Genomic DNA, 15,264 nt, shown 5'->3' on the forward strand with positions numbered 1-15,264 from the left:
CTGTGAAGCAAGATGAACTGCTCGCCTCGTTTTTTTAGGCTCTCGCGTGATGCTTGCACTCTCTTTTTATGAGGATATCGACTTGACCGGCGTATAAAACCTGCTGCGCGAACGCAGCTAGAATATCGTACAGAGTCAGAAGGTTTTTACTTCAAGGTTGTAATTTCAATGCATGTATTAAGTGCCAGTTATATTTAGCGGCTTAAATATCACCCTAATAAAGTGACAAAAATAAAGCAAACCTGCAGAACAATGTCAAAGCTTGCTGAAAATGCACAGAAGTCCTTTCCGGCGTGAAAAACCAGCCTTCCGGACGCATGAATTGCGGGCGCCAAACTTCTGGCAATGTGTCGAGTTGAATTGAATTCAACCAATTGCGCAACGCTTACGGTATAACGCGAGTGTGAATGTTCAACAACGACGGGTAGGTTTCACGAACACGGGGAATCAAACACAAAGTTGTTGCACCTACAAGCGTAAGTGGACTTACACAATGCGAAAAGACAGCGAGTAATCATTACTGTAGTCGCTGCGTGCATGCGCCGACTTACGTACCGATTCATGTAGTCGAAACGGACGAAAGCGATGAACTCAGACAGCCAAATAGAAAGCGAGACAGCGCTGTCAGCTATCCACGCTTGCCGTCTTTATTTCTCGTGCGATATGCCTGAGAACCGATACAGTTTCACACGTGAGTCGCGTGCCTTGGTGTTGTCTGCACTGTTGTAACCGGCCACGACATAGCAATACCTCCGACCTCGCTTGCGCTTCCGCGGGGTCGCTTCTGCGAACGTAGAAATGCAGCTTCGCACAGCAAGCCTGTCGGTTCAGCATGCCAAGCTGTCGGCACGGAGCCCCAGTTCCCCGCACCGACTGAGAAACGCGCGCGCGCGCGCGTGTTCCCGCTGCCGACGAACAGGCTGAGTCGGCTGCGCTTGCACCCAGTTGCGCCAGTGCTTCTCTCCAGAGCCGCAGCACGGCGCTGCCGTCACGCTGTAAACTTGAGCTTGGGTTCCCTATGTCACGCGAAGAACGGCAAGCAGCTCAAAACTTGCAACGCGCTGCTAAAGCAGAAAGGACGCATGGAGCGAACATACACAGGATGAGCGCGAACTAACTGTCACAGATGGAGCTTATTTCTGTGTGAGCAGCGCGCTCCTTTCACAAAAGCGGCCCGTGCAGTGAGCGAAGTGACTTTCGCGCTCTCAACGCAAACTTGCGGTAAGAGCACAAGACGTAGAGACTACCGCCATCAAGAGATAAGCGCGCGCACGAGCGACCACGCCCTGTAGAGGCGCCTGCTCATCGCAACGCATGGGGCGACGACGTTTGAAGCGCGCTCGTCGAGCCCTTCGCACCATCTCGCTAGTGCTAACAAAAAATGCTGATGTACCACCGATCTCTGAGTACCGCCACCGGCAAATGGTGTATGTAAATAGCCCGCCGTTACCATGGCGATGAACGTGCAGTCTGTGGCCGAATCGTTTCGCGCCGCGTACTACGCTGCGAGGGGTGCTCCGATTTTGACTATGCTGCAAGTTTGACTCCCGGTGACGGAAAGTTTTCTTCTAGTTTTTTCTTTGCCATCTATTAGTTTTTATATATTATGTCATATCCGTGACGGAAATACGTCAGCTGAGCCGTGGTGTACCCTGGAATAAAACACGTTCATGTTAAAAAGTATAGGATGTGGTTTAGGGGCTCTTTAACGCGAGCATTCTTAACTACAGAATTGAGGTCAACTACCACCATTTCCAATTCATGCACGAGCGTCGTGGCATAACTGGCTTGGAAAGAACGCACGTGTCGCACTTTGCCGGTCGCCGGTTGCGCGCGTCGCAACCGCCAAACCGGTAACCTCCGGTTTGCCGGTTTCGGAAGTTCGGCGATAAAATTCCCGATGAAAACCAACGGTGGTCGTTCAGTCCTGGCTGTGATCGTTGCCAGGAATCACAGCCCCTGGTGCGCATTGAATAAAACGCAGTATTTATTTTCGTTTGCATTTGCGTTGCAGCCGGACTGACGTAAAGAGGGGCCAGCACGATGCCCCCACGTCTTCGCACTTGCGTGGCTCAGCGCACGCGTTGCGCACACCGTCATCGAGGATGCGCTCGGCCACTGTATTGTCTGGCAACGCCCTTCGCCTGGCTGATGAGGGGGGGTGAAAAGAACAGATGAGATAGCGTGGCAAGTGTATCACGTTTATTTTCGCTGCCAACTTTCTCCTTGCTGTCCTTCGCACGACCACTGCCGCCTAGTGGTCGGCTGGGGAGAGGAGGGACGTTTGTTTCTGCTTCCAAGCAGGGAGCGTGGGCCGGCATCGTTAGACGGAGTGAACGGAAAGAGCCATTATTCTGTCCCCTTCATGACCGGCGCTGCGAATGCGCGGAGGCGTGCGCGTTCCATTCCACAGCAGCCCACGGAAAGCCGTTTTGAAGGGGCAAAAAAACCCGAGCTTTAATTAGGGAAGCAGTACCTGCAAGAATTTTCAGGAGTGTCGTCTTTCCCGCACCGTGAGGGCCGGCCACCACTGTAACCTCAGAGGCGTAGAGGCTGACGTCCACGGTGTTCAGCACAGCTTTACCGCCAAACTTCTGCGAGAATTAGAGATATGGGGACGTGATATTAGAGCGAGTGCAACCTGCTGCTGTCGTATTGCCGCATGGTACTAATACTTATGTATCGGTCACTTAAAGTTCTTATTCAGAGGGATATTTTTGTATCTCGGCGTGCACACATGTGGAAGAATATATTAGCGAAATGTGAATAAGCTAAACATCGCTTTGACTCAAAATGATCCCAGTTCCACCCAGTGTGAAATCTGCAGAGCTAGCGCAGCTGTGGTTCTCCTGTGTTTGATTTGTGGTTGTCTGCCATGTTTTGTCATATTGTGCGGGTGTTTGCGATTACGTTATATGAAGAGGAGAGATGCACAGAGAACAACATGGCGGGAGATTTATTGCACCGTTGCACCCCACCACCAACCCCGTCCCATCCTTGCCCCCACGGCATAAACACCACGAGGTGCCTGCTTTGAGTCCACAACACACACACCACACGATTCGGTTCGCTCGAGCCGCGCTTCACCATTTTCAGTGTGCGGCAACCACTTCGTCCTCGACCAAGGCGGTTACGCCATCTATGGATGTATCTATGAGCGTAAAAATGCTTCAGTGCTGTAAGGTTCTCACATTTTTGGTTGTTTGGTCTTGGGAACTTCTGACCTTTTATTTCTTGCTAATATTACACATTTTTACTGGATTTACGAATTGACCTTTAAGTTTGGTATTACCGATGATTAAATCCGTGTTATTGTTTACAGGCCGTTACGCCATATGTGGTGAATGTGAGAACCACAGCGTTGACCACGATCGACACTCATCTGTCGTCCAGCCGAGCCCTAGATAAGCTCCGCTGTTAAAATTTGATTTGAAATGTTGGCATGCATTGCTTCAGCATTTCATAGAAACATCTCCAGGTGACAACTGCTGCGAACAAACGGCGGATATTGCGCACAGAACATGGCACGCTCCTCAAGTCGTCCGCAGATGCGTGCGCCTATACATTTTTTTTATAGGTTCACCCTAAGCGCCTCAGAGGTTTTTTAATTATTTGGTTTTATTTGAGAAAATAAATGAATTCTCTTGTTTAGCGATCAGTGTTTAGTAAGTTGAGTTGTCACAGCGGCGTCAACGTTTGTAGACGCTGGGCCTACGTAGTTCTGAGAAGCTGATAGAGCGCCGCATGATAGTTGGGTCCACTTCTCTGCCACTCCACTCTGCACCAAAAAAAAATTGTCTGTAATGAGGCTCAATGCGTATGCTAGAGGTTTTGTTTATAAGTGATTTGCTTTATTGCAGACATGACAAACTGATCTAGACACTGCCAGAATCCTATTTGAATAGCGGACGCGAATGTTCTCATTCGTAAAGCTCCGGCAATGAACGTGTTGAAGTAGCGCTATCGGCAAGCAGATGCCTCTTGAACGATGGCAATGACGACGAAGCTACGAACATGATGACGGACGTGCTGATGATGATGACCACGTTGGTCGCGATGGCGATGAACGCTTTGAAGAAGAGCTATCAGGAAGGAAATAGGCCCCATGAACGACGACGGTGATGATGATACGGATGAACACGGTTAACATGACGATGAAGGCGTTGATTACGATAAGCGATGATGATAATAATGATTAACACGTTGAAACAGACTCGTCGGCAAGCATACTTCCCATGAACCATGCAGAATGATGATGTACTAAGAGGACCTAGTGCAACTGGTGTTCCCAGCGTCCACATACCTGGACATTCCTGGGTATTTCTTCTGTATTATTACTGCATCTGCGAAAAAAGCCCTTGCACAACTGGACTAGCCATCGGATATAAACGGCTAAAGCTGAGCGTGACCAACATATTAACGTAAACTGAAAGTAAAGTGGTGAAATCCTTAAGACGACGATCATTTGACAGCGTGGTGTGCAGCTAAATCAATCGTTCGAAAATCGACGTTCCGGTCGTCCCCTTCACTCCGCGCCTCTTTCTCTAACACAATCAGCACGCCGGCATGCCGGCGTTTTCAAAGGCATTGAAAGCACGGAACCACTGCTAAACCGTCGTGGGCGGAGGAGCCGTCAAGTGACAAGTGTTTTATGACCAGCCACCACCGCGCTACCCCACTGCCGGGAGGAGAGGGCGTCAAATTCCTGACCAAACATGGCGTCGCGCTGCTGCTCCGCGCTCCAAAACACCGAGAGCATTTATTTGAACTAAACACGTCTGTTTGCGTGAAGCGTTGAGAGTGCAAACATAACTGATCGCTCATTTGGAGATTCCGCAGGCAATACCACAGTCTTGGACAGCGCATCCCTGTAGCGCGCACACAAAAAAGCTACGATCCTGTAACCCAACCAGTGGTTTCCTGGAAGGGGGAGACCACCCCGAAGACGGCGCTTAAATATTACCGAAATAAATATGTTTGTTCTCTTGTAGCAAACAGAAGAATACGTGGTGCGGTTGAAGTCACATGAATTGTTTTGATTGTTCGCTGCTAATAAAGCCGTCAGAATAATTTCGGTGCGCGTGCACAAAATCCTCACCAGTGCAAAGGCCCATTGCGAAGCAAACTGGAATTTTATTCTACTCATCAACGCTATATACAGCTTCAATCATTGTAAACGCAGGGTTGTGGTTTGTTTTGTTCTTTTCATACAGTTGCGATGTATATGCTGGCTGTATCACACAATTAACGTTAAATTTTAACAAGAATTGCAAAGTTGGAATTTATTCCGTTTTTCATTTCCTTTCTTATAGAAGTGTTTCCAGCAGCTCGCAAAACTCAGCTGTGAACTTTGTACTTATTTTATTTTACATCGCTCAACATCTGTAAGACAAATTTTGTCGAACTATTTAGCATATATTTTATGTCACACTGAATGCCCCTGCGTGTGTCATTGTTGCCTTTCTTGTAGAATGGAAGTTCCAGTTTTGTTTGTTGACTCACAACGATGTCCTGTTTTTGTCATCTTTATACAACTGCGCTGGCAATATTGGAAGTTGGCTGGCGACGGTATTCCATTGTTGCCGTCCTTCCAGGATGGCTGTGCCAATATTCTATGTTGGCTGGGAACAATGGGTTGTTGTTGCTGTCCTTACACAATGGCGCTGCCAATATTGTATGTTCAATGGCTACGATGGGCCTCTGTTGCCGTCCTTGTACGATGGCGGTACTGGTATTGTATTTTGGCTGGCTACGCTGGACCATTGTTGACATCCCCATATCTGGCTTTACCAACATTGGTTTGGTACAGGCTTGAGTGGGCCTTCATTGGGCCATTGTTTGCCAACGTATAAACAATATTGACCCAATGTGCTGTGCTCCCTGGATAAGGATTCGATGGTGAGGACCAATGAACGCGAGACTACCTAGTCTCGTGAAGTTTTATGGATTTATTTAGTCACCTCCAAAATACACGTATCGAAATGAATTCTTGCGTCTGTCACGCGCCACACGACTTTCCTTTGAAAGGTGGCAGTGAGCATGCGCGTCCTTTCATGCTTGTCTATTTGCCTGTAAACCAACTCTTGCTAGCCTGCTGTTGGAATTGCGTTAATTACCGAAGCTTACATTAGAAGAACAGTACACGCTCTAGTCTTTCTGGTGTCTGAGAACGCACTGCGCACATTGCAGGTCGAAAAGACTGCAGTCTTCTTGCGCAATATTCTGAAATGATTGCGATCCTAGCTTCAGGCTGGGAAATGTGGGCATACCGACAGCTGCAAAGGCATCAATGGACGCGCGTGTGCTGTGCGACGCCTCGAAAGACAGCACGGGAGACACGCGCACTGTTACGAAGGTCCTAATAAAGCGATTTCCCGCATACTTGTAAAAATGTTGTGTTCTTTTGACTTCCCCACCCGGCCTTCCTCGAGGAGAGAACACGTGCTTACATCAGAGATGTTGATTTGTAAGCATTCTAACGAAAAAACGTGGATTGACTTCGCCCCGGTCTTTCTTGCGCCGTACCTATTTTTTTCTCAAGTAATGAACCAACTAGCTCGCAACACGCTTTCTTAAGCTTTTAACTAATTTCACAAGGTAAAATTATGTGACGTCACTGAAGCAAATGCGCTTGTTACGCTTGGCCTCAACACGCACGTGTGTAAATACGTGTACACACACAGATAAGAAGCTATCCGTGTAGTTTATGAGCAATCGCGCCTCACAGTCAGCATCTGAAAGGATGTAGATAATATAGCGCTATAAATATGTTAAATATGTTGTCAGATTCGCTTTATGAGCAGAATTAGAATTCACATAAATCTTCTTCCGCTAAAAGCATTCGTGCGAGAATCTTTGGCTGAATCCTGATGCTGGATATGCTAGTGAAGTCGGTGGACCAATGACAAAACATTTACGAAAGAAAATTACTTTCAATTTGGCCCATTAGATAATGGTATGTTCATATAATTTCAACATTTTGATAACGTTGAACAACTGGCCAATGAAGTGGCCATCTAATGTGAGTCAGTCATTCTTCTGAAGGCCACCTTTTTGGGCTGAAAAGTGACTGTGCTAGTAATAACTGTTAGTCATTGTCATAGCAGCAAGTAACAAGAGCATGCAAGCTATTCAGTCAGTGATACTTCGGGCCCCGAATCGTACGTGCGCCATTAGCAGGATACGATACATGAACTTTCTTATTTGTGCTAGTACACAAATCCATGTAGCCGCTTTCTGCAGCTTAGGCGACAAACATTCAAGCACCTAATGCTCTACAGCATTGCAAGTCTATTCCGTGTTTAAGAATACAAAACAGTGATGCTACCGAGGACTTCTGATTTGGAGCAATTTTTGGAGCAGCAAAATTTCCGTTTTGGAGCACTTTGGAGCAGCAAAATTTTCATCTTGGAGCACTTTGGAGCAGATAATTTTGCATCTGGGAGCACTTTGGAGCAGCGAATTTTACATCCTGGAGTGCAATACAGAAGCATATTGCATTAACATTCAAGCACCTGAGTATTATTATGGGGCTCTTATGAAGGTTAGAAATATTTCGATTCATTGCAAATCTCATGGAAAAAATCATCTCAGGAGCATAGGCGTGCGCACAGCGGGGGCAACCCCCCCCCCCCTAATCACCTAAGAGAGGGGGAGGGGCGAAATCTGCCCCGTACATTGACCCTTGCGATAGCAATTATATGGACACTCTCGGCGGATTTTTGCCGTCGCCGTTGCCGTAATTTTCCGTATAAAGTCCAAATTAATGACATCACCACGCGCATACTAGCCGCGGGTAAAAGCTCGCAAGCGCTGGTGACGAACGCGGCTGAAGCGGAGATTAAACTAGCCGGCCGTCTGTCTCCGCCGCACGGACAACGCATGAGATAACATCTTCCCGCGTGCGGGCCTGCCGTCGATTGCTTATCAAACAGAGAGGAAACGCCCCGCCCGTCTTTCGTAAGGAGCATGAAGGGACGCCAGGGGAGCGGAAGGGGGGGCGCATCGTTCGAAGGGCGCAGTCGCTTGCGCGCGCGCTATCTCGAGGCATCAGGAGACGGCTCGTAAACTTGCTGTGCTCTCAACGCTTACTTCGCGTTTAGAGAACTCAAAGCAAGAAAACGCTTCGGTTCCTAAAGGGACCATATTCCCTTAAACCAGCGTTTTGTTGAGTTACGCGAGATCGGATCCAAAAGAGTTAGCTCCTAGTCTTACTTCGTTTCACAATACAACTTTTTGGTATCGCATTCATTGCTTCGCTCTTAAGCGAAACTGAGTTTTTTTAACCGTTAGCTATTGACCCCCGAAAGCGAGGGGCGGACGTGTAACATGGCGTAGCCACTTTACTGTGGGCCGTCAGCGAAGGACCCGCTACTGAAAGCTGCGCATTTGCAGCTGCTCCGACCAGGAGATATGATTTTACTAATGAGATGACATTTTTAAAAAAGCAAGCAAAAAATTCGAATTGGAACCCTAGCACGTGAGCTCGAGAGGCCAGGGCCTTTTAGGGGGTATTTACCGCAGAGTGATTACAAACTCGGACGTGCTGGCGGAAGGAATTACGAAAAAGCTGTTCTGGATTAAGATCCATGGATAAAGTATATCTGAGGAAAAGTCTCAACGTGTTTCCACCGTTCGCGTGCTCTTCCATAAACGCGAAGCAAGGAAAATTCGATATTGTCCCATATATCTACTGCGAGCGATCCCAGATTTCATTCCGCGATGTCCGGAAACAGAAGTGACAGACATTTTAGCGGCACTCATGTAGTTATAACTGAACATTGCTTTCCTTACGTGCCGTGCGACGCTTGAAACGAGCTATCAGCAGCGTTTCTGGAACAGACGACGTCCGCCGATGAATCGCCGTCGCACTTTCTTGCTACCGATAGGCCTAGACGTCACGAGCCTCTGCGGAGAGCGCGTTTTGCTATCGAGCCGACTTGTAGAACAGAAGCTGCGTCGGCACCGTGCATAGCATCGTGGCTTACTTGGAACGCACGCGCGAGCGCTATTTATTCAGCGGAATAATTCTTGGTCCATGATTGCGACTTTATTGGCAGCCCCAAGATCGAGCTGCACATGTTCTGACGGGCCGGCGGTGCGATTGCCGGTGATAGACGCCCCCAAGCCCGAGACTTTGGCGCAGTTTGGCGCAAATTTCGTCGATATTATCAGGATGGCGCAGTAAATACAATTTGGCGCACTTTGGCGCAGTTGGCGCAGGAGTGGAATCACTGATACAAAAGAACATGAACGAAACTGCTCAGAAGCGCGCACGTGTGAGGTTCCGGCAAGGAAACGCGCACGTAGAATTAACGCAGGAAGTCTGATTGATACATATAATAAATTAATGGAATTTCGTTAATGCATATATCGATCGGATCAAATATCAGGTCGAGCGCAGACGGCGGCAAAAAGGGCCCGAATATTCCCGGCAAAATACTGTGACTGAGCTCTGCACTGTCTGGAGGACGTCGAAATGGGCCCGATATTAGCCGCTGAAAGCCAACGGCTCAGCCAGCGTCGGCTGTAGAACGGCAAAAGTGGCCATATATTAGCCGGTGAAAGCCAATGGCTCAGCCGACATAGGCTGAAGAACGGCAAAACCTGCCCATATTTGCAGATGAAAGCCATCGCCCCAGCCAATGTCGTTGGGACGGCGGCAAACCAGGCCCAATATTGCCGGTGAAAATCCAATATCCGATGAAGGGCGGCAAAACCGACTCAGTATTGCCGGCCAAATTCAACGGCTCAGCCAATTATGGCTCACTGCCGGCAGCATTGGGCCTTGATTGCGCCTCGCATAGCCGCCGTAAATCCATTATCGGCAGGATGTGTGCTGCTTGGGTAGCTGCGACATAACAAATAAGCTGAATTTGTTCGTTCTTCTGTTCCGTCCTCCCGTCCATGCTGATTTAATTTAGCTTTTATGCATACACGAAACAGCAATCTATATTGATTACTGGCTCACCGAGCAAGGAGCCTGGTAAAACTTCTTGTTTCTATTTCTCAAAGAAATCGCGCAAGCATTCTGGTCCGAAGTGTCATTTAGCTGTTTAGTATTTAGCATTCTGAATGAAGCCTGGCATGGAAAAACATTTGTGTTGTAGCCACTCTAACTTCAAAGCAACCTCTCAGGCGTTACTGAAAAACTGGCGTATGCTACACGGAAAAAAAATATCCAAGTACAGTCACCTGAGTGATGCCTCTAGCAACAATGATAGGTTGCAGCTGTGAAGGCTCCGGCTCGAACCGATCAGCGTGTGGCTTCTCAGTACTATTTATGGGCACATTGAGAACTTTCAATGAAGTCCAGTATCTAGGCTTGAATGGAAGAAAAAAAGGTTGCAGATACATTTCATGGCATGACCAGGAACAGTTCATTATAAAGCGTAATAAGCACTTAGTATTTAAAATATCCCGGTGAAAACTTTCGACAGACAATAATCTTCGGTAACATACACTCTCAACGCAATACAGCATTTTGCTGTGAAACTGTCTTTCAAGTTTCCCTTTTACAAGAGTCACACTTATTACACAAACTCACGTGCTTACACGGAAGCACAATGGCGCAGCACTGCCATGAAATTGATGCGATACGCAGAGCGCAACGCGAGACAACCGGTCAAGAAATGCAGCAGCGGTGAAAAGCATTTGACTAACAAGGCCACTACCTGCTGCTCAATTTTTTTCCCTATGTTGTTGTGCTACAGCTTCTCCACGAGACGGTGAAAATAATACGTTAACGTGTCACACAGCAAGTCGCTTCAATGCTTGAAAGCTGCTCTTCACCTGCACTGTGAGGCATCGGAAAAAACTTGTCCCAGTTCCACTAAGAGTGAACTGTACAGAAGAGTGGAGCTGCGGTTATTATACTTTCCCTTGCAGCTTTCTGCATTTTCCTGTGATGTTTAGTGATTTTGCGTAGTGCACTATGATCGTGTTATTCGTAGAGATGCACAGGAAAGGGCGTGTGGGTACCCCAGCCACGCCCGCCCTGCTACAGTCAATATAGTGAGGCACAAAATAAGTAAAATAAAGCGTTTTCTGGATAGCGCCTTTAGGCCCTATTCACGTTTAAGCCGCCCTTCCTCGTTTCATTGTGCGACAACCGCTTCATCCACGACTGAGGCAGTTAAGCCACCTATGACCGTATCTCAGAACCGGTTTTTGCGGGACGACTTTCGCCCTATTCACACTGAAGCCGCTCTCCCCCGTTTCATTGTGCGGCTACGCTTCGCCCGTGGCCGAGGTAGTTACCCCATCTATGGCGTATTCAGGAACCGCTTTTTGCAGGACGATTTTAGGCTCTATTCCCACTCAAGCCGGTATTCCCCGTTTCACTGTGCGGCTACCGCTTCGTTCACGACCGAGGCAGTTGTGCCTTCTATGGGCCTATCTGAGAACCTGTTTTGCGGGACGACATTAAGCCCTATTCACACTCAAGACGCTATTTCCCATTTCACTGTGCGGCTACCGCATCGTCCGCGACCGAGGCAGCTAAGCCACCAATGAGCGTATCTGGGAACCGGTTTTCGCAGGACGACTTCAGACCCTATTCACACTCAAGCCGCTATTCCCCGTTTCACTGTGCGACTACCGCTTCCTCCGCGACCGCGGTAGTTAAGCCACCCACGGGCGTATTTGGGGGCCGGTTTTTGCGGGACAATTTTAGGCCCTATTCCATTCACACTCAAGCAGCTATTCCCCGTTTCTATGTGCGGCCAGCACTTCGTACGTGATCGAGGCAGTTACGCCATCTATGGGCGTATCTGGGAACCTGTTATTGCGGGATGACTTCAGGCGCCATTCACACTCAAGCCGCTATTCCCCGTTTCACTGTGCGAATACCACTTCGTCCACGACCGAGGCAGTTAAGCCACCCATGGGCGTATTTGGGAACCGGTTTTTGCAGGACGACTTTAGGCCCTGTCCCATTCACACTGAAGCCGCTATTCCCCGTTGCACTGCACGGCCAGCACTTCGTACACGATCGAGGCAGTTACGCCATCTATGGGCGTATCAGGGAGCCTGTTTTTACGCGATGACTTCAGGCTCTATGAACGCTCAAGCCGCCATTCTCCGTTTCGCTGTGCGGCTTCCGCTTTGTACGCGACCAAGGCAGTTACGCCATCTATGGGCGTATCCGGCAACCGGTTATTGCGGGATGACTTCAGGCCCTATTCACACTCAAGCCGCTATTCCCCGTTTCACTGTGCGACTACCGCTTCGTCCGCGATCGAGGCAATTAAGCCACCCATGGGCGTATTTGGCGACCGGTTTTTGCGGGACGATTTTAGGTCCTATCTCATTCACACTCAAGCCTCTATTCCCCGTTTCACTGTACGGCCAGCACTTCGTACGTGATCGAGTCAGTTACGCCATCTATGGGCGTATCTGGGAACCGGTTTTTACGGGATGATTTCAGGCTCTATTCACGCTCAAGCCGCCATTCCCCGTTTCACTGCGCGGCGTCTGCATCGTACGCGACCAAGGCAGTTACGCCATCTGTGGGCGTATCTGGGAATCGGGGCGTACCATGCGACGTGGACACTCATGCGTCGTCAAGCTGTAGCCCTGGAACAGTTCAGCTGTTAAAGATGATGTGGGATGTCGATTACACAAACATACATGTCGACAATAAAACATTCTGCCGTGAGGCTGCTTTAGGACGTGCTACAAGAAAACCAATACAAGAAAACTGTGCAGTGGCTGGCAGTCGCTTTCCTCCAACGACATCGTAGGCAGGCAGGTGACACCAGCATCAATTAACCGACCTAGATGCACTTTTCGTCCAGAATACATATTAGATTTCTAAGCGAAACCAAAGCCAGTTTGACTGTTTCTTTCTTTCTTCCTCTCTTTCTTTTTTCTAGCCGCCAACGTTATGCTACTTTCTTGGTCGTCTCCTTAACTTGTATGTACCAAAATTGGCCTAGGAAGATTTGAGTGCACGACAAATTGACCTCAATTGACCTGATCATGACCTGATTCGCCGGTGATGACATCAATAACGTGACTTCACTGTCACGTTCATCATGAAATCCTTTCCACCAGCCACGTGTGGCACATACCCGCAACCACGGGTCGTTGTATGCTCAACATGTGATTCACAGTCTATATCAACCTAGACTTTTGGTAGTCATAAAGCGACAGCGCGAAGGAGCCCGTGTTGTAGAAAATGAGGTGCCGGCGTCGGAAGAATTGTTGATGGGTGGAATATCGCAATGGAAGCAAAGCAAATGCTTGAGCATGAAGATGCGGTCACTGACCAAGTCAAGGTGAAAACGCACAGACGTTTCGGGACTCGTACGGGTTTCTTGATCACACTAAGCAGGCATGAGCCGTAAGTAGCTTTTTATTCTAAAATATGAGCTAATGAACGGGTGTAGCTGGCAGGTAGACTGTCATCTGTCCTGTTGGAAGTGTGTTCCGTCGTCTGAAAAAACACGGATTCCAAGAGTAGTCTTGTGGTAGAATTCTTTTCCTTGGCTATTATAGCGGCGTTATCCAAATCGATGGAATGACCGTGATTATCGGCGTGCTACGTCCGCTATGTGAACAACTGCTACGGCATTATCAATAAGGATGATGCCCCACGGCTCCCGCGTCTTCTCAACTCGGTAGAAGCCGCCATTCAGTTTACCGCAGAATATGAGTGTGACAGCAGCCTTCCTTTCACTGAAGTCCAGGTGAGTCGTACCGGAACTAGCCTTTCGTTTGCTCTGCGCAGGAAAGGAACGCATACCGCACTCTACCTGAATTTCAATTCGTGCCACCCTGCCTGTGACAAGCAATCCACTATTTCTTCCCTGGTAACGCGGACAACATGCAGTAGCTCAAGTGACGACGAAATGAGGAAAGAACTTCAAACTATACATCAAGAACTATTGACGAACGGGTACCCGAAGAAATTTGTTAAGAATGTTGAAGATCGTGTCCCCAATGCCAGACCATCCCAGGACCAGTCGTTTCGAAGATGCTCCACCGTCCCATGTGTTCCTGGGGTCAGCGAAGCTCTAAGCCGTATCTTTTCAAGGTATAATATTCGCGTTGCGCACATGCAGTCCAACAAGCTGAGGAATCAGCTTGTGAAAGTGAAAGATCGCTTAGACAGCAAGAAATATCACGGTGCTGTCTACAGGATACCATGCGCAGACTGCAGCTGCAGTTACATCGGCGAAACCGGCAACTTCAGAAGAATAAAGGAACATGAAAAGGACGTGGGCAACAACAAGAAGGCATCGAACGCCCTGGTCGAGCACGCCGATAATCACGGTCATTCCATTGATTGCGATAACGCCGCTATGATAGCCAAGGACAAGAATTCGACCACGAGACTACTTTAGGAATCTGTGTTTATTGAGACGATCGAACACACTGTCAACAGGACACATGACAATCTATCTGCCAGCTACACCGGTTCATTAGGTCATATTGTAGAATAAAAAGCGACTTACGGCTCTTACCTACTTAGTGCGACCAAGGAACCCGTACTGGTCCCGAAACATATCTGTGCTTTCACCTTGACTTGGACAATGACCGCATCTTCATCCTCATCATGATACCTAACCAGACGAACTTTCATCGAACTCTTGACTAGAAAGAAAATGCTTGAGACCAGTCACGTCTGTGTAGCTCATGAACCTGCTTATTAAGAGAATGAAAAACTCACAGGGTCCCTTATGCATTCACCGAAGACGACTGAAGAACGCAAGCGATCTTCTTTTTCTTCTCAGTCGATGTGCTGATCCTGCCTCACCACCCTCCGATACGTTTCGCACTGCCTCCAGGATAGGAGGTACCTCACCTGGCTTTGCACTGCTTCCCTGATTGGCCCACTTTTGACCATGCCACGATGACATGTGATGACGTCATCATGCGACGTCACGTCATGAGGATGCCATAATGACGTCACAAAATTTTGCGATCAGTGACGTCATGATGACGTCGTTTGGGGGCCGTCATCACGTAATGATTTTTTGCCTTACTCGTCTCCTACGCCGCGGGACGCCGACGCCGAAAGTCAATTGTCGCGTTTGATGAGGCATCTAAGGCTTTCGCTTCAATACAAAATCTCGGCTCGAGCCAAAATCGAACGCAGATATCCTGCATTGCAGTCAAGCATTCTACCACAGAGCCACTCAAGTGCTTCGCACTGCTTCGGCAAAATACCCTACAAAGTGTTATGTAAGGACAACGCCAATTGTGGTTGCAACATTGGCTATCCGCTTTTCAATGTAACAAACATTGCATAAAAAGCCG

This window comes from Rhipicephalus sanguineus, chromosome 3 (assembly GCF_013339695.2).
Source record: "Rhipicephalus sanguineus isolate Rsan-2018 chromosome 3, BIME_Rsan_1.4, whole genome shotgun sequence".
Lineage (NCBI taxonomy): Eukaryota > Metazoa > Arthropoda > Arachnida > Ixodida > Ixodidae > Rhipicephalus > Rhipicephalus sanguineus.